General features: G+C 44.4%; 1 protein-coding gene across 1 annotated transcript in view; it reads right to left on the reverse strand.

Annotated features, from left to right (window-relative positions):
* LOC106613725 (neurocan core protein) overlaps positions 1 to 16,798 on the reverse strand; it is a 194,445-nt gene extending 177,647 nt beyond the window's left edge. Inside the window, exon 1 of the mRNA XM_014216278.2 lies at positions 16,453 to 16,798. The gene's annotated coding sequence lies outside the window, so the exon portion shown is untranslated. The remainder of the gene's footprint in view (positions 1 to 16,452) is intronic.
* Positions 16,799 to 19,053: the final 2,255 nt, after the last annotated feature.

A 19,053-nucleotide genomic window follows, 5' to 3' on the forward strand; every position in this document is an offset into this window, starting at 1 on the left:
AGTATCATTAACACCATCAATGTCCATAGTATCATTCTGACAAAAGGGAGACATTGAATGTGGCAAACGAAGCCATAGAGTCAACAGGGATTTCTGACATTTTTTCTGCTCTCTTTCTCTCCCAGAGTAATGCTCCAGATATCACAGTACCGTATTACCCATCCTTTCTCCCTCATCCCTCTTTCCTTCCCTCGCTCTCTCCTCCCTCCTTTACCACCCCCATCTTGTAAGCTACACAGGCTCCCGGGTAATTGCATTTCAACAGACAGTTCAAACGATGGCATGAAATAATTAGTGACAAAACTGATGCAATCTCCGGCATGTTGATCATCTAGCCAGCCCTGCTGTGGCCTCAGGGAGAGGTACTGTAGGTGCTGGTGGGATAAAGTGGATCCTCTATAGGTTTATACTGAACACAAACCTGGTACACTAGACACTACACGGTTACTATATTCTATGGCGATGCAGGGAGGGATAGGTGCGTGGTAGATGATAGTGCAGTCTGTGGTAAATGTATACTGTATAGGCTGCACACATGATGCATGCACACCACACAGACACACTCTACAGGATAACTAGCCTAAACGATGGATCTGCATTGATTCTGCAGCTCTGTTTGCACCTGGACGAATGAACAGAGGCAGCACATCTTCCTGACACCGACGTAGAACACTTTGATCAGCGGCGCCCAAGCATGTTTTTACCAGTAATTGGCACGCTTTAAATGATCTGACTGCTACTGTCTGTACCACACAGAGCCGTGATGGAGGCAAAGTGTCATATGATCTGGCTGACTGACTGATGCTCATCTGGAAACCATTGCTCTGCTGAAGCTACTCTGACAGCTCTTAAAGTTTCACTGATATTCCTACCATAGCCAGGTGTTCAAATGGGAAGATTTTGGTGGGCATACTTGATGGTAACATGGAATGGAATTGTGTACATGCAATTAATATTCTGCGTCCTTACATGCATTTGGAAAGAATTCAGACCCCTTGACTTTTTCCACATTTTGTTATGTTAGAAACTTATTCTAAAATGTATTAAATTGTTTGTTTTCCTCATCAATCTACACACAATATCCCATAATGACAAAGCAAAAACAGATTTTTAGAATAAAAAAAAACTACATAAGTATTCAGACCCTTTACTCAGTACTTTGTTGAAGCATCTTTGGCAGCGATTGCAGCCTGGAGTCTTGGTTATAACGCTACAAGCTTGGCACACCTGTATTGGAGTTTTTCCCATTCTTCTCTGCAGATCCTCTCAAGCGCTGTCAGATCAGGTTTAAGTCTGGACTCTGGCTGGGCAACTCAAGGACATTCAGAGACTTGTCCTGAAGCCACTCCTGCGTTGTCTTTGCTGTGTGCTTAGGGTTGTTGTCCTGTTGGAAGGAGAACCTTCACCCCACTCTGATGTCCTGAGCAGGTTTTCATCAAGGAACTCTCTCTACTTTGCTCCGTTCATCTTTTCCCTCTCCCAGTCCCTGCCACTGAAAAACATCCCCACAGCATGATGCTGCCACCACCATGCTTCACCTTAGGGATGGTGTCCGGTTTCCTCCAGACGTGTTTCTCATGGTCTGAGAGTCCTTTAGGTGCCTTTTGGCAAAATTCAAGCGGGCTGTCTGTGGAGTTGCTTCCATTTGGCCACTCTACCATAAAGGCCTGATTGGTGGAGTGCTGCAGAGATGGTTGTCCTTCTGGAAGGTTCTCCTATCTCCACAGAGGAACTCAGGAGCTCTGTCAGGGTGACCATCGGGTTCTTAGTCACCTCCCTGACCAAGGCCCCTCTCCCCTGATTGCTCAGTTTGGCCGGGAGGCCAGCTCTCGGAACGATCTTGGTTGTTCCAAACTTCTTCCATTTAAGAATGATGGGGGCCACTGTGTTCTTGGGGACCTTCAATGCTGCAGACATTTTTTGGTACCCTTCCCCAGATCTGTGCCTCGAGCTCTACGTACAATTCCTTCAACCTCATGGCTTGGTTTTTGCTCTGACATGCACTGTCATCTGTGGGACCTTATATAGACAGGTGTGTATCTTTCCAAATCATGTCCAATCAATTGAATTTACCACAGGTGGACTCCAATGAAGTTATAGAAACATCTCAAGTATGATCAATGGAAACAGGATGCACCTAAGCTAAATTTCGAGTCTCACAGCAAAGGACATGAATACTTATGTAAATAAGGTATTTAAAAAAATTATAATTACATACATTTGCAAAAATGTCTAAAAACCTGTTATCACTTTGTTCTTATGGGGTATTGTGTGTAGATTGATGAGGAAAATGCTTTATAGAAACCACTTTTTGAATAAGGCTGTAACTTAACAAAATTTGGGAAAATGGAAGGGGTCTGTATACTTTCCGAATGCACTGTATGCTGCAGATAACATGGGATTTCATGTCAAAAGGGAGTAGGGGCATCATAATGATGTAATATTGTTGAATGGTTATTTCATCTAAATGATGAACTGCTGTTATAGGTCAACACCCTAACTTCTTCATTTCCTCTGCAGTTCTTTCCTTCCACCTTTGTAAGCCTAAAGGCAAGGATTAATATGATACTGTATAACAGAGGACCATGAAAAATGAGGATCGGCAGTAAAGATCCTATTAGTCTGTAGTGAAATACCACAGCGTAGAATTAAACTGGATTTAACAGCCAAGGAATTTAAAGCAAAGGAATGATTTGGTCTCCATTGTTGCTGTATTGTACCTAAATTACAGCATTTGCCAGTAAGGCCTGCCTGTAAATGTAATAACATTTCAAAGACTTTACTTCATTCCTGAGAATGTGTCTAGAGAGAGAGGGGCTTGATAAATTCCACTGCACTCCGTAAGTGAATTTTGGATTCATGAGCCAGTGCTTCCAAACGATATCTTTGGAAATGTATTTGTCTGAATGATTTTGGCATTTTATAAGATCAAAACAGCGAGGACCCCAGAAATGAGTTTAGTTCTGGGCTGCAAACATATTAACGCTCCACAAAACATTGATACTCATATAGCTCCATGTTACCTGATAAGGTAAGAATCTAAACATGGAACAAACAAGTGATCAACAGATTATTTTCCTGCAGTTCAGAGTTCTACCTTTTTTAATGTGACACCTATATTTTCATGTATTCCATTTGGCCGTGTCATCATCCCAAAAAGTTCTCGTTCTCAATGACTTACTGTATCTAGTTGAAATATGAATTCATTTGCATACGATTGCATTGTCATGGCATCCCCATAGTATTTGAGTGTTTGAGTGTTATTGAAACCACTGCAGCTCTGTAATCCCAGCAATTGATCATGTATCAAGGCCACAGCCAGCCGGATGGAAGTGTTTTTAACCACTGTGTCCTCAGCTGGCATAAATTGATTAATAGGCTGCAATTAGTAACAACAGAGGCAAGATCGGGCAGACACCCCCATTCATATTAATGGTACAACATGTCCCCAAAAACAAGAGCGATTGCCGGCCACATTATGACAAGGACCCTTCATTCTTTGTGTTTCTAATCAATCTGGCCTGGCCCTAGAGTGCTAATGCCTTTTTTATGTGACACTCCAAATAAGTGCCCAGGAAACACAGTGGTGATGGTTTCAAGTGTTAAGCGTCCTAGTACAGTAGATGTACAGGCCTGTGACAAATGAGAGAGGAGAGGCTCATTAAATCTCATAGAGAGCATGTTGACATGCCAACATAACCTCCTCCATCCTATAATTATCCTCCTCGCACGAGGACAGTGAGGAAGAGAGAGTGGAGGAGAGGGAGAGTTAAGGGCGCCATCTTTCATATCTTTATCAGCCCTATCTCATCAGATTGGGAGGGAGGGCAGCTTCCTGCGAACTATCGGTACCAGGAGGACTGATTGCAAACAGCATCTAGAGACAGAAGGGCTAGGCCCGGCCCATTTCTCTCTTAAGGCATCACTGATTGTGCTCCGAAACAGAACTCGCTCTCTGTCTGCTGTGACGGTCTCGCTCGCTCTCTCTTTATTTTATTTTACCTTTATTTAACTAAGTCAGTTAAGAACAAATTCTTATTTACAGTGACGGCCTAAGAACAGTGGGTTGACTGCCTTGTTCAGGGGCAGAATGACAGATTTTTACCTTGTCAGCTCGGGGATTCAATCTTGCAACCTTTCGGTTACTAGTCCAACTCTCTAACCACTAGGCTACCTGCCGCCCCTGCTGCCGTCTCTGCTGTGAAGGTCTCTCTCTCTCTGTCTCTCTGCTGTGAAGGTCTCTCTCTGTCTGTCTCTCTGCTGTGAAGGTCTCTTACTCTCTCTGTCTCTGTCTCTCAATCTCTCACTCGGAGCCTGTCAACAAACTCACCTCTCTCCCCTCTCAACCCTCTGTCCCTCTGTGCTACCCCTCTCTCTCCGTTTCTTTCTTTCCCCCTTCATGTCCTCCCTAAACCCCCACACACCTCCAGAGACAGCACTGGCAGAGGCCACGGTGCCCTATCTCACACACCGCACCCCCTACATCACACCCATCTCCTCAGCCCCAATCATCCACATACTACAGCGCACACACCCTCCCATCCATCGTATTCCATCCTGGCACATCTTCCCTAATCTGGAGCAGAATGTGTTATCACTGGAGAGAGAGCTCAAAGAGACAGCATCAGCACACAACATCACCTAACACACTTTTGTTTGTGTAGATCAGCCTCTGTAATAGTGAAATTCTATGCATGACGTCTCACATGTGTATCATCTATGATGAAACCAACTACATTGAATGCAACTTTACTCCCCTGGGTCGTATTCATTAGTGGACACCGTAGAATAACGTTTTGCAACGGAAAACAAAAGCAAGCTTTCTTATTGGACAAGATCAGGTAATCCCTTCCTGTTTCAGTCCATTTTCTTCCATTTGGTGCCTAGTGAATGTAACCGTGAATTCCCTGGATTTCTCTGCAGCCTCACAGGTGTCAGCTTTCTGTTCCAACTTAGTCTTAATGACTAAATTGGTGCAATTAATTAGCTTGATTTGTGGTGTTAACCTCAGCCCCTTCCACATGGGGCCTTGAGTTACTAACGGGGAACCAGTCGATATATACAGAAATTCATCGACTACCCCTCTTGATGCAGTGCTTATAAAGACGTATTGATAAACAGATGGATTGACTGAGAAAGAGTAATGGCTTTCTCCTCCAGCAGCGAGAGAAAGTGACTAAAAAAGGAAGCCATGATATAAAGAAGAGTAAAGACTCTCAAACTCCCGCTTATACCTGGGCTAGCACTCCCCGGTCTCGTTTCGTCTAGTTTACTCTCCATCTCTCCATACACCTGCCGCCTGCAGCTTTTCGGTTTATCAGGGAGCTCAGATGAAGAAAAAACTTTACTAATGTCCCAACAGACCATCAAAGCCTCAGGCAGCCTGACTCAACTTCCGCTCCTCGGTGTGTCTCTATGGTGGGGTGCGGAGGGAGGGAGTGTGATGCTGGTGCTGGAACCATGGAAGCATCCTGCTAGTATCCTGCTAGTACAGCTCTGATGGATGCAGTCCTGTCACCGGAGCCAACTGTTCCTGCACGGCGTGTGCCCAGCCTGCTTTTAATGGATGCCTCACACATGCCCAATTAATTCCTAATAATGTTTCCTTTCCCCATCCCCTGCCACTGCTGTCCCACCAACTGCAGTGTAGGCGGCTGTCTGGCGGGAGGAAGAGAGGAGGGAGGGAGTGGAAGAGGGAATGGGCAACAAACTGGAAGAGAAAGGAGAGGTTTGCTAGCCCACGGAGCAGGTAATGTGGCCAGGAGAGCGACTAAATTGAAAAATGCTATAGTGCCTCAACATGGAGCTCCCACCAAGAGAGTACAAAAATGATTCAGAAACAATTAATTTCGAAAAGACAAGAATTCAATACAAAACCATATTGATCAAATATGTGTTATTTTTTTTTAAATATCTGCTCCAACATACAGTTCCCAAACACTATTACAACAAGCTAGGGTCCAAAAGCTTCTGAGGTTCCGCTCAATTAGCAGTCTCAGTCAATACAATGGATGGAATAAACAAAAGGGAGAATAAAGACATTTAAAATGTCCTTTAAAGGGAGTGACCTAAAGGGGAAACAACAGAACTAAACACAGTAGGGGTCTCATGTTAGCTTTATGAGCTCATAACAGACCTGTTATTTATTTATAAATGGGGCTGTTGGACACGCTTTGTATAATTAATGAGGATAACGGAGCCTGCCTCCCCATACGGCCTCACCTTATCACTTATACAGAGTACACTCTGGATGACACCTTATTCTCTAGAGCACTACTTTTGACCAGATCCCATCATCCATAATACCCTATATAGGCCAATGCACTACTTTTGACCAGGGCACATAATGCACTATTGGGTGCCATTTCCGATGTACATACAGTATCATTATGGACTAATCAAAGGATGGAGCCCTTATGTGGATCGTAGTGTTCACCGGATGAGACATAAAGGAGTTATTGTTCCCCAGCCCCCTTGCTATGCCAGTCTATGTGTTGGAGAAGTCAATTAGCTAACTCATCAAACAATGTTTACTGTTTCATTTAAAAAACGCATTCTGGCAGAGTGGGAGAGTTGGTGTGACGCTTTTGAAGTTAGCAAATGGGAAGCAGGGTTGATTGAAATGGATGGGAGGATGAAGGGATGGAAATATTGAGGGATGGATGGATGGAGGATTGGCGTTGCAAGGAGAAGGACAGAAGAAGAAACTGTCTCTGAATAAACGCCAACCCTTCAGAAGTTTTGAAGTCTCAAAAACGTGACGAAGCGGACCATCCCTCCATCCATCTCCTCCTTGGGCAGGAATCCATTGGGCAGGATGGACAGAAACATCTGGAATACATGCTGCCACACTAATTTGCACAATCGTTTAACGCTGTTAGGAAAAACATTGACAAGTAGTTTTCGCCACGTGTGCTTGGTGCAAAGGAGTTTGTTGAGGCACAAGAGTCCAGCCGTTCTCTGTCCTTCCCCCCATCCCAACCCCATGTTGGAGCAGACGAGCAGAGCGGTGAATAAGAGACAGCCAAGCAGCCCCAGAGCCCAGGCCTACTGCCCTCTCAGTATTACTGCGCTGCCACAGGAAAGCAAACACATCATTTATCTACCCACTAATGTAAAGACCAGATCCCATAGGAACTGGAGCTGGCAGTCCAATGCATCCATATGACAGAGTGACCAGGCCAGCTACATTTACACTTCCTACTGGATACGAGCTAGCCTGGTCTCAGATCTGTTCGTGCTGTCTTGCCAACCCCTATGGTCATTGGCGTGACAATGACCATAGGAGTTGGCAAAACAGCACAAACAGTTCTGGGAACAGGCTAGATTTATACAGCATCATTAATTAAGACAGCTTCTGCCATCGTGGCGCTGGTCGATCATAAAACGAGAGCAGCCAATTAAAGACTGTGTAATATATAACACATGACAATGCTTTGATTGCAGCCGGGCAATGTGACGAGCATCTATTCTACAATGATCCTGCTTTCCTGATTAGGAATACGGGATAGCGTAATCAAACCCTGTGATTGCGACGGATCGAGCACCGACACTAAACGGCACTTTGAATGCTGTTTTGACCTAGATGTCTGGTATTAAAACTGAAGGGAGAGAGGGAGGAGAGGAGGGGGGCTGGGTTGGTGTTTTGGTTGCTGTGAAGATGCTAATTAAGGGGTCTTTGAGACATAGTGACGGTAGGAAGCTCATGTTTCATCATTTGGATTGGACTGACAAGAGAGCCATGATGAAGTACTGAGACTAGTGCTGGAGTCTGGAGAAAACAAGCACAATCTGCATCCTGCAACTGCCCACTCTAGTGTCTTAAAGCCACTGCAGAGCAGCAGAGAGATCTGCACACTCAGCTCCATAACGACACGTCGTTCACGTCCCCAACCACTGTGGTCAGAAGCAATGTTGTCTTAATAAATCACAGGGGACCCTTTATGACCACAGTGCCGGTGTATTTCTTCATCCCCTCTGAGAAAAGGCTGCACGCAAGGGGCTGAATACTAATTGAGCAACGGCAAATAATACAGTATCTTAACCTATCTCTGTGTTTACACCAGACACGCTAAAGTGATCTGCAGCACTTTTTCATTCAAGACCATGGAGGCGAGCGCAAAACACCACTCCACAACGGTGGACTCACAGTAATAGCCCCAACCCTGACCCCTACAGAAGCCCAGAGAAGCCAGCCAGCTAATGGGTCTCCTCCATGCTGTCCTCGGGTCCTCGCTGGAGAGGCGTGTTGGGGAGAGGAGCGCTGCCTGCGTCTGATCAGCCTCTGTCAAAACAATGAAGGTCACGCAAGCTGACGCCCAATTAGGGCTCCGCCAGTCGCCTGCTGCTCACGGAACAGCGGTTAAGCCTGTGGATAGAGGAGGGAGGAAAGGCTGGGGGAGGGAGAGCGGTAGTGGTGATGGGGCTTGGACACATTAAAGGAAAAGGGACAAAAGAAACAAAACAAGGAGCCATTTTGACGCCATTAAGCCTTCAACACTTGATGCAGCAGACCGAGGATTCAATACCAGACCCTTTCTCGTCTGATATTTTCATTAGAGGATTGGACAGTTCTCTAGCTGGTTGGATCAATTTGAGCAGCTTTAATGCTCCTACTGGTCTGGTTCTGTAGCCCTAGTGGTTCTTGCGACAGCAGCCAGGCACTAACAGCCCAGCTAATAGTGGTATAGAGAAAAGAGGCATCCATCACTGGGAAAGCTCTCAAATCTATTTGAACAGAGAGCGGGCCGTCGGGGCAGCCCCCACGCGTGTGCGTGCATGTGAGCAGCTGCCAGATTAATCAGAAGGCCCCTGGACAGCCCCTGCTGACCAGAGGTGATTCCAGCAGACATACAGAAAGGCATTAAAGCCTGTTAATTACAGCTGAGGAGACAAAGGCCATGATGCCAGACAGACGGCCTGCCAGGGGAGAGACGTGCTCACTGGGACACACATACAGGCAGAGGGTAGGGGGGCCGAGAGCGGCGCAGGGATACCCCTCTGGGAGGAATGTCTGTGGGTGGGGAGAGTGGGGGCATGGAGGGGTTGGCATGGGGCAACATTTATTCTGATGCTGACATACACACTTTTGTGAAATACAGACACATAAGTATGCACACACTCACACAGATACCCGAACACATACGGACACACACTCACACAGACACCCAAACACATACGGACACACACTCACACACCAACTTTCTAGTCTCTGCTAGATAACAGATTACCCTTGCAAGAATAACATTATCCTTGCAAATCACTGCAAACAGAAACATGCCGCGTCTTGGGACTGAAGTATTTAGTGCCTCTCTCTCTTACTTTCTGCATTGCTCCTCCTCTATTTATTCTGTAGGATGACAGTTAATTACAGAAGGGAATTGGTTACAAGCCCACCAGTTAAGTGTATATGTGGCAAACAAAATGGAAAAGCAATTCAAATCACTTAGGAGAAGTTGCCTGCAGAGATTCTGTGTAACACGGCTAAAAGCTAATTGTTTAACAACCCGGAGCCTAAAATGTTGCAAATGCATCACTGAGACAACACAAAGAAACAGTGTTTTTCTCAGTGTGTGTGTACATGTTTTCCTACATTATCAGGACCAGAATGTCCTGATGTGTGAGTGTGTGTGTGTGTGTGTGTGTGTGTGTGTGTGTGTGTGTGTGTGTGTGTGTGTGTGTGTGTGTGTGTGTGTGTGTGTGTGTGTGTGTGTGTGTGTGTGTGTGTGTGTGTGTGTGTGTGTGTGTGTGTGTGTGTGTGTGTGTGTTTTATAGACACAAACTCTAATAACTCTAAATGAAACACATTTCGTCTCTTTACTCTATAAAAAGTCAACATCAATGTTGTTCTGGGTTACTGACTTGCTGATGTTTCTTTCTTGAAATGGCAACGCAGCAAACAAATGGCTTTTGATATGTGCCTGTTTGTACTTTGTTGCCAAGACACAGCAGTTGCAATGTGAAAGGAAATTACATTTTCAAAGTGCAATTTTCCCAAAACCAAGTAAATTGAACAGAGAATCTCACAAATCTAAAGGAGAATAATGGGTCCCACTCCCTCCATGCAAAATCACTCCAGTGGGGCATTGACATTCTCATTAATGACTGCAGAGTGACTGCGAAGTGTATTGGTGGGACATTTGACTTGCTATAAAATCATCACATTGAGAGACTTCAGCATTGAATCAAATGGCTGGAGTTTTGGTTTGAGTTTCCCCCTCCAGGTTATAGAGTGGATGAAGTACCATAGTAGGACTGGAGGCCCCTCCTGGCCCCCTCAGAGGACAGCCATTAACCACCTGGAACTGTGTGTGTGTGTGTGTGTGTGTGTGTGTGTGTGTGTGTGTGTGTGTGTGTGTGTGTGTGTGTGTGTGTGTGTGTGTGTGTGTGTGTGTGTGTGTGTGTGTGTGTGTGTGTGTGTGTGTGTGTGGAGCTGCAACAGAGGAAGTGGGCTTTAACCTTGGCCTGCCTAAGCTGCTGTAGCTCATTCTGTTCAGCTCAGCAGATTCCAGTATCCCCTCACTACAGGAGATGCTTTGTTGATATCAGACAGGTAACTTCCCCTACAGAGCCTGCAAATCAGGGGTTGGAATCGGTTCAGGGAACAGAACAGAAAACTGGGAAAGAATGACATTTTTCCAGGAACAGAATCAGAACCACAAACAGTGATCAACACTGTTTAAAAGCATGAGAACCGGTTAATAAAGTTATTTTACGTTCCGGGAATTTTTTCCGGTCCCACGAAAAACGCAACAAAGCGCCTATGCAAAGCCCTCACTCTGTCACTCAAAAACGTATTCCATTGTCTGCTTGCCTGCCAGCTGAAATCTTTGCCAGTGTGTGTCTGTGTGTAGAACCCTCCCCCTCCGAAAACATAGTCTAGTAGCCTACTGACATTATCAGCGTGATTCAGAAATGAGGGATAAAGATTTTAAATCGAGAAGAAGGGATTAACCTTTTCAATGATATATAAAGATACTATAGATATCACGTTTCACATAGGATTTATCAACTACAGAAAGGTAAGACATTTTTATTTTAACTCTGCACACACAAGCTTGTTAGCTATCTAGCTGGTCCAACGTTAAGTCAACTTTCTGAAGTTAAAAGACATTCAAAGTTCCTTCATAGACGCCGCTCTTCCGTAGGTATAATTCTGTCAGCCTAATTCAGATAACTTTTTTATTTAACTAAGCAAGTCAGTTAAGAACAAATTCTTATTTACAATGACAGCCTAGGAACAGTGGGTTAACTGCTTTGTTTAGGGGCAGAACGACAGATTTTTACCTTCAACTCTGGGATTATGATCTAGCAACCTTTCGGTTACTGGCCCAATGCTCTAACCAGTAGGCTACTAAAACTGCCTCCCCTAAATAATGATAATACATGTCACAACAAGATGCTCAGCGCTTCAAGCCTCCTCCTCCACCCTCTCTCGCTCTCTCCCCATCTGCAAAATTTCAGTCGCATCTCACGCCCTACACTCTTCTGTCCAGTGCATGTAAATAGCTTGCCTGCTCCGTAGCAAGCTGCTCTATCCGCATTGATTGGTGTAGTAATTTAATGTCGACCTGAATGTACAAAAAATGATTTCAGAGGTTAAAAAAGGAACACAAAGGGATGATATAAACCGTTAAGTTTTTGGGATTCAAACCGATTCAGAACTTGATTTTTCTGGTCAGAACAATGGAACTGAACAAAAGAAATTATAGTTCTGTTCAGAATGAAACGATTGGAAAATCCTTTCGGTTTTGACCCTTGCTGCAAATCCACCAATTACTGAAAAACACTAAATCCACCTGAATACAGGTCAGAATACTGTCACAGGGCACTATAACAGAGTAGCACAATATAGAGAATCAGCCTGATCTCAGTGTGTATCTTGGAAATGAGAAAATAACAATGGTGCATATTGTATTAGAACCAAAAATCTAGATACTGTACCTGAGGTTCTGAGCTTTTGCCTTCAGGAAGGAACACAGAGAAATATTTGTATTTTTGTCTGGGAAATATGAAAACTGAATGAAATGTTCTATACAGAACAAAACACCCGTACTGCTGTTTTGAAGCCACCACATTTAAGAGAAATTATTCACTAAGGCAAGCCGCATAAAGCTTTCAGTATCTTTTTAACATGTTAATGAGCATCTCTGAATTACACAAGGGGGAGAAATCTCATTGTCGCCTGCAAACTAATAACTAATATCAATAGCCGATAGTGAACAGGCATATTGCATTCACAAAGCCGCAAATAGAAATTCAGAGGCGCCACAACCGGGGTCCGAGAGGGATTTGAATGAAATTAATTACATTACTTTCCATTCTTCCAGAAATCCGACGCGATTCATGTTGGTCTCCCGCCAGACTCAGACAAGGCAGATATATGATAAGAGTTGGGCTTCTTATAGCTATCCGACAGACTCTGGGCTTCATAAATACCTGCAGTCAGGGGGACGGTGGCAGGCAGAGAGCCTCAGGAATCATTTTCTGTAATGGGGGCTTGAAGAGCTTATGTTTCTCCTTCTGTGTCTCTCTGTTTTATTTCTCTGTTTTTCTTCTCTAAGTCTTCAAAAATATGTTTCAGACCTCCAGGTTTTTCCCCATACATCAAAACATAACCCGACTCAACCCACTCACAAAACATACAGCTCCTCTGGGAACTAGTTGTTCTGAAGAAATTAAAGAATGCTTCACTCATCTGTAACCTTGACAAGTGTTCTCTGTTTAAAGGCTTATCAAGGTCTGTCAGATGGCAGGACATACCAGGGATGGGAGCCCAGCAATCTGTCGCGGTGCCATCCACAACCACGTCATGTCCTTCAGTAACGAAGAAGCAGATGAGAGGGGGATGGAGAGGAAGAGAGAGTCTGGAGTGGTTTCATTCTGTGTTCCAACCTTATAGCATCTCTCTCTCTCTCTCTCTATTGCTTTGCACCTACTCTTGTTTAATTTAGCAGTAACAGATTCTGCTGTGCTTGAGGAAGCATCAGTGACAATGACAGCATTGGTCCTGGAGCTATCCAGTGCCGAAAGAACTGCAGCCTCCTACACTACAGAGCCCCTGGGGAGGTTAGTCTCTCTGTGTGAGGATTAAATGTTCCAGATAAGAACCCACTGGCAAATTGGTGAAATAAACAGCAAGTATTCTTCCCTTATTGGTTTCAGAGTCTGAATCATTATTCAATTCCAACCTGGACAATACAGAAACCATTTCATTCGGCACCTGAGCCATATTACTAACAAAGGATGCATCCAAACAAAATGATCAACAAAGAAGGGGGGAAAAGATATTCAACTCCTAAGTAGCCCCTTTGTGCCCTCCATTAAAAAATTGACAAAAACTGTTACCAGATGTCATTGATTATTTATGGTGTTTAATAGGCAAAATGCCCACATTGAATTATGCATTCGTGGTCTGTTCCACCGATGAATATTCAAAAGCTGTTTCTGCTGAGAGCTGCTGCTCGCCTTTGTCTGCATGCGGTTAGCCAATGGCACATCTGTGACTGCAGCCCGGCACTGTGGTTAGCCAATGTGGCTTACGTCAAAGCATTGCTAATGCCAGATGAGAGCCTACATCCTGCTACAGCTCAGTATTGCTCTGCTCTGCCAGGCCAGAGGCTTCAGAACAGCCTGAGATTCTCCTGAGCTGTCAATCAAAGCAGAAACACCAGGTTCATTAAGGTGATAAAATGTCCCTGGGATTCTGGCAATAAGAGGGAGCGACTGGCAAAAAGCCAAAGCAGACCTCAGTCAGTGGGATTCATACACATGCAGACACATGCATGAGCGTGCAGACACACACTTACAATCACACGTGCATGCACACGCGCACTAACTAACACACAAGCACATATGCACACAACACACTCACAGACACACTCATTCTCTCACACAGATACACAATAACTCACTCATATGCACGCACTCACACAGAATGCTGTGAGCGTTTGCACTGTTTAATTTGATCAGGGCTGTCTACGTCTTTAAACTAGACTCTCTCTGTGTCTGAAGGCACATAACCCCCCCCCCATTTTGCACTGCATGTATGAAAGGGGTATTGCTTTCAGCAGGAATACTGTCACTATTGGCCATCTGAACCATCTGCAGACATCTGGATACCCTGCAGTTTGTCAAGTTCTGTTGAAAAACTTCAGGAGTGATTTTGTTCATTCAACAGACAGTGACTGCTTAATTAAGTGAATATTAATTTACTACATGAGTGAAACCTCCGAAAATCCATGCTTTCTTTCATTGGCTTGGATGCTACTCAAGTGCAAAATTGAATTATCGCCGTTCACGTCGCTCCCTGCAAGTGTCGGTGCTAAGCTGTGTGCAGCCGAGCAGGGAGGCACATTATTGAAAGACATTGCGAGTCAACCCATGCAAAAGCAGAAAAAACTCTGAATTCTCCTCAGCCATTTGTGATGACAACATTTCTGAGCTGTTTTTGGCCCTTGACAGTATCATTGGAAAACAGCCATTGGGGAGCAGTGTGCAACTAACTATCTGATGGGATATTGTGCCTCTACTGTGCCTCGTGTAAAGAAGAAAAATGGAACAGCAACCAAATTGGCAGTGCCACAGAAGACCTCTATTGAGATTAGTTTAGTGGTGTCAGCCAGCTCGTCTTTGAACCTGAAGAAAGAGAGAAAGACTGAGAGAGAGAGAAGGGAGGGGTGACAGAGAGAGGGGAGAGACAGAGACAGAGAGCATTGGAGAGAAAGACTGAGAGAAGGGTGGAGGGAGAGGGAACGAGAGGCTAATAGAGAAAGAGAGAGGGGGGGGGGCCTCTCCCACTAACACGATTAGCACTGATCACCTTTGTTTAGGGAGCGTTCCGTTTCCACAGGTGCCAGCTACGGAACCCTGATGGTCCCCCAACACGGGTCAGTGACAGGAGGGACAGCTTTTCCAGATGCACACATACACACATATGACTGCTCAACCATGTGAAGGGAAAAAAGCTCAAATAATGAGCATGCAGCTGTTGAGGCGTTTTTTGTTTTTTTATCTCCCCCATGTCACCACGCATCAGCCGTGTGAGCCAAGCCTACCTTTATAGTTTTCCCATCCATCAGCCCGCCTGTCTTAGAGTACTGGCAATGCCACACACAAACACACACACATGGATGGGCAAAACAGTTTCTACCCAGGTGGAATCGGCAAGCTCACACACATGCATGCACAGAAAGAAGTGGAGCGGAGAGATAAAAGAGAAAGATGATCATTTCACGAAGTGCTGGTTGGAATCCGTGCTATATTTCGCTGGGGCTCATCTGAACATGAAAATACACATACACACGTACAGTACGCTGTTCAGCAGCATCGTCTATCATTGTCCGATCCAAAGGCATATATATTGCAGACTGACGCAACATACTCCACCAGCATTTGACCGTGCGCTTTCATTCGCGTGAGCAGGAGTTGTTCGTTTTTCAGACAGCAGATAAAAACACATGCCATGTATAAAAAAGTATAAAAACACATGCCATGTTTGACAGAGTGCCATCAAAGATAACGTCTAGAGTTCCCTCTCTCGGTTAGCTAGCTGTCGTTGCTTTAGGATTTACTGAAAGGGCTCGCTGCTTGTTGAATTCACAGCATATGCAATACATCCTCCCTCCGTCAGAAGACTATAATCTCTACTCTTCCTGAGAAATGGAGCAAGGCTGCTCAGATGCTCATGATGTTGGTTTCGCCAAGGCCGATATCCTTCTAATTGTTTCGTCCAAAAAAATAAGTGGCTTTAAAACAGAGCCGATAGGCTTTTAAAACATTCCCCCACATTAAACACACGAACACATTTTCTGTCACACCCCTGCCGGGTTGATGGTTGTTACTTTGCAGACCACAATATCACGCAAGGCAGTGAAAGATTACTGAACCACACATGATAACAGTTAGATCAGATCATAAGAGGACAAACAAGTATCATTCTTCAGATGTCATCCAGATGTCAAGCATGCACTTTTCCTCTTAGCTAAGAGGAGCTAATTGTAGTATCAGCAAGGATTCTACATATGTTATAGCAAGGTTAAAAAAGGGTTAAAGCACGTAAAAACATAGCAAAAACTTTTCAGAATAAAATTACAACTGAAATTCATACAAGATGCAAAATGTGTTATTCAAGACTCGAACAGAATAAAGGCATCAAATAAAAGGTTTGGAAACAAGAGTGAAATAAACTATACAGTGATACAGTATGTCAATGCTCACATGGAAAACGAAATACTGAAGTCTCTTCAACGCATGCATAGACTATTTGTATTTATTTAAGTGGTAGTTTATTTACAAATACCTCGCTTTGTCTTCGTGAAGATAGAATATAGCCTACTCCTTATTAATAACGAATACCCAAGATACCGATTTCTCAAGCTTCATATTAAGCGACGCCAAAAAGACAAATCGTAATGTAATATACTGGAATAGGCTAATACACATTGTTCTCACCTTTTAGGAGGAGGTGACCGTGAGCCGCTCTGGTGTCTCTGTCAAGTCCTCAGGAATGTAGAGCGATGCCGCCTCAGAGTAACGTTGGTCTGATTCCGTGCAGGTGTTCTGCTAGTCACGAGCCACAGTCAGCAGTGCGAGGCATCGAGCGCACCAAAACCGTAGAAAGAGTTGGAAAAAAGAACGAATCGCGTTTTGGAGAGGTCCAAAACACAAAAAACGGGGTATCTGGTGTCCGTCCTATTGCGCAAAGAGAAGAGAGACAGACGAAACGTGATGAGGAGAGCTACAACGATTCTCACCTCCCCGGCAACCAAGTGCTACTGAACAAAAGAGCGCAGATACTCTCTGCAGAGTCCCGCTATTCAAATCAGCGAAGGGAGAAATGGGGGGGGGGGGTGGATGTGGTGGCCCCGTGGGCGTTGGGGGGGGGGGCGAGGAGAGGGGCGTCCTATGGGGGAGAGACATAATTTGGCACATCTGCATTGTTACTGTATAATCCCGTTTGTCTGTTTTGAGCGCCAGGATTTATAGCCTGGGGGATAATGTTACCTTGTACTGTAAATTCACATTGACCTCGCAGAGTCAGAAAGTTAGAGGTATAACTCATTAATGCTGAAACCTTAGATTAATAACAATCAGGCCAACTCTTGTTTTTGAAGTAGCTTCAACATTAATTATATTCTTAGAAACACGTTTGAGGTCACAGACAGGCTTGTCGCTGCTCCAAACAACACTTCATTAACACCTATCTACCACTAAAACTAGTCCACATCTAAAACAGGTCTCAAAATGCAGAGTTAAAACAATAGAACATGTATTGTATAGACAGATGTGTCACCAGCCAAAACATTAAACTAATTGCAATTAACGCAAACTTCATGACTTATTACACTCTTATAAATGAGCTTATATTATAGTGTAGCCTTGTTGAAGTCTCCAGAAATCCTTAGGACCTGTTTCCCGTAGACAGACAGCACCAGAGAGCCTCTCAACACACTGCTTTAACACACCGAGAATAATGATCCTCTCCGAGATGCCGCGGTGCTGCGCAGGGAAGATTAACTCGCCCTACTAATTCACAACCCACCACACACCTTCAGTATTGCTTGTTCATTTAAATAAGAAAGAAAATCTGCAGAGTACCTTTTGAAAATGTCGATTTAAAATTGATTCGGGCACGAGGCTTATTCGCGGTTTGTTCTTGGCGTGTAAAAATCGGGATTTCAGAAAATCTCTTTGTGATAAATTGGACAGTGAACCTATTCTAAACAATAATGCTGGTGTTGAGAGTTTCAGGCCTACTTTCCAGCCTGGCAAATTGTAGGACTTGACACTGCGCTACACCGACAAAAGGCAGATCCTTTCAGTCTTTAGTATGCCGCAGCTGTCCATGGTGCTGAACAGTTAGTTACCAAGCTTCATGGGTTTGTTGTTCAGAGCTTTCCTATCAGCACCAAGAGCATTGCTTGACCTGTGGACTATAGGTTTTCCAACGCTCACAGCTATAACAGCTGCTACATGGACTGCTGTACTCAAACAACACTCATCATATGATTGATTCAAACCCTAGCGCATGTGTTAGAGCTTATTTTAATTTCTGTAATTTTTTCTAATAACTGCATTTATCTTTACTTAAAACATAGCTCTTTGTATTCAATAGAATATGACATGCATTTAAAGCAAACGTTACCAATCAATTTCAAGTGGCATTTACAGGACAACAAAGGGGCTGTCAACTTTGACATTTCCTTGCTGCTCCAAATACATTTGCAGATGCTTAATTATTAGCTATCACAGTCTAATGCTGATAACATATTTGTGAAACCTATCAGTGTGACAAGGTTTCATCATCAAAGCAAATGCGTGTAATGGTCCAATTTGACTTCCAGATAGGGGTGACATTGTGACATTACAATGTCTGTTTGGGGCACAGCGCTCAGATTGAGGCTCCCTTTTGTCTGAAAGGGTCCTTGCCTGCATGTTGTAGCAGGCTCTCTCTTCAGTGGCTTTGAACCTAAAAGCACTCCAGCATCCTCAGCTCCAGCTTATCAGATCACTTCACAGGCAGATACTTCAAAAGCCAAGGCCGCATGCCTGATGCCTAATGCCGCACACACTGGCCAGACACTGAACTCCTCTCCAGCCTTCACCAAGCCATCACTGGTAGGCAGGCAGGCATGCAGGGAGAGACTAGGAGGCAATCAGAATGAGTCAACACATGGCTGCTTATATTGATCCATGTCTTATATAGATGGGGGCACATGTGTTTATCTAGCCACCACCATATAACAGTACGTCTGTTTATGTGATCTGGGCTGGCTAAGCACAGCAGCACAGCGTAGCAGAGGCTCTTCTCTCTCCTTGATGTTCATTACTATTAATACCTTAATTAGCCAACACACACACAGTCTGTAGACTGGGAGAGATTAGTCCCAAAGGATGGAGCTTAGAGAGAAACAGTCCAGCCACCCCTGGCGGCCCACAGGAACGGTCACAGTACTGGAGGAATGTCTACCCCCAAGAGGATTTTAAGTCAAGTTGAGTCCGTAGGGGATTGGAAATAGCATAATAAGGAGCATAGAGCTGTGCTTTATTGTT

Source organism: Salmo salar, chromosome ssa10 (genome assembly GCF_905237065.1).
Source record: "Salmo salar chromosome ssa10, Ssal_v3.1, whole genome shotgun sequence".
Classification (NCBI taxonomy): Eukaryota; Metazoa; Chordata; class Actinopteri; order Salmoniformes; family Salmonidae; genus Salmo; species Salmo salar.